Here is a 1,953-nt window from a genome sequence, read left to right as displayed (position 1 = left end):
TCCAGCTCAGCGTCTCCGCGAGATTTCCTGCTCTTGCCTCCACACCCTCCCTTGTTCCTGCTTCATGCAAAGAACGAGCGGGAAAATGCCCGAAACTTCCGAGCCCGGCGCTTTTCCAGTGGCCGTCACCGTGCTGGGACCACCCGGGTGAAACAACCATCCCGGCTGTCCCGGGTGCTGGCTTTGGGGGTCAGCATGCCAAGACTCTGCGCCCGAAGTGTTTCCAGAGGCTTTGCTCGCCCTCTGTCCCTTTTTGTCCCCTCCCCATGAGCCGGGGAGCCGGATTCTGGCAGGGTTGGGACTTGTGGGGGTCAAGGCTCGGCTGGGTCCTGACACCCGCATCCCCCTGACCCCTCGTCTGCCCGCGGGTTCTCACAGCCTAAATGACCTTCCAGTGATCCCCCCAGATCAACAGCTTGTCCCCGCGCGGGGGCTGACCCCGCGGGGCACCGGCTGCCTGCTGTCACCCCCTGCCACCCCCTGGCCGCCCCTCGGGTCCAGCTGGCGAGGGGCTCTCACGCACAAAGCTGCGGGAGGAGTTTGCAGCCAACAAGAGGCGCATTGAGCAGCCTGTGCTGAGTCCCTTCCCTCCGCGGGGAGAGCCAGGGCAGGGGGGGCTGCGGCAGGGCAGAGGTTGGTGGGAGGAGAGTCAGGAGCTTGGGAAGGAAGGAAGGAGATGTGCCTCTCAGGCTATGAAAACAATGGGGAAAAATCCTGTTTTTTAACTTGATTCTCCCGTGTTGGGAGCTTGGGCGTCCCTCCAAGCAGTGATTTCCAGAGGAAAGGTGGTTTATGGCATCCCTGCAATGTACCTACCTGGTCTCTCTCCTGCTTTTCTGGTCATCCCACCCACCCCAGATCACTGCCTGCATCCATCTCACCCTCTGCCTCCTCTTCCTCTCCCTCCATGCTTGGACTGGTGCTTCCTGACCTCCAGCCCTTTCACCTCTCATTACTCACAAAAATTTCATCCTTCAAGTCCATTTTAAGCACCGTTTTTCCCTCTTGCAAATCACCTGTGGCTGTGCCCCTCTGGTGTGACAGGAGATGTGGTCCAGAGCCAGGTTGTGAGGTGTGTGTGCCATGAAGAAGGTCCTCCTCACTCTGTGCTGTTGGAAGGGTAATTTTTGGGGACACTAATAACTACAGAACAGTGCAGGGGGATTTTTGGGGACACGAGTCTCTGCGAGCAGCCCCGCTGCTCCTCTCAATGCCTCCCTGTGGCTTCCACCCCAACTGTTCATCTGCTGGCTCTGACCAACAGGGAGAGCTGAGGACAGCCAGGTGTGTCCAGAAATTGTCCTGGGGCTCCTGTTTGTGGGGGGAACAGCCTGAGGGATCCCTGTGTGTGCTCAGCCCTGCGGGGAGGTGGCAGCTGTTGGTGTCCCCATCCTGCAGCCCCACGGGCCAGGCCAGGCCCTGCAGTTGCTGCTGCCAGTCTGGGAGTGGAGGGAGAGGGATGGATGAGCTGGGGGGACACAGGGGCCTGCGGCACTGCGGGACATAGACAGGGCTTGGGGTTCCACTGGGTGCCACGTGTGGCACAGAATCACAGAATGGTTTAGGTGGGAAGGGACCTTAAAGTTCATCTCATTCCCTCCTCCACCATGGAGGGACACCTTCCATTATCCCATTGCTCGTCCAACCTGCCCTTGGATACTTCCAGGGATGGAGCAGCCACAGCTTCTCCGGGCAACATGTGCCAGGGCCTCCCCACGCTCACAAGGAAGAATTTCACCCCATCTAACCTTCATCTTTTTCAGTGAGAAGCCATTCCCCCTTGTTCTGTCCCTCCATCCCATGTCCCAAGCTCTCCTGAAGCCCCTTTAGGCACTGGCAGGGTCTTTAAGGACTCCCTGGACGCTCCTCCAAGCGCACACCCCCAGCTCTCCCAGCCAGGCTCCCTGGCAGAGGGGTTCCAGGCGGTTCCAGGTTCTATCTCCATGTCCCCCT

The sequence above is a fragment of the Geospiza fortis genome, unplaced genomic scaffold (assembly GCF_000277835.1).
Source record: "Geospiza fortis unplaced genomic scaffold, GeoFor_1.0 scaffold874, whole genome shotgun sequence".
Classification (NCBI taxonomy): Eukaryota; Metazoa; Chordata; class Aves; order Passeriformes; family Thraupidae; genus Geospiza; species Geospiza fortis.
Note: the sequence above shows the minus strand (reverse complement) of the source record.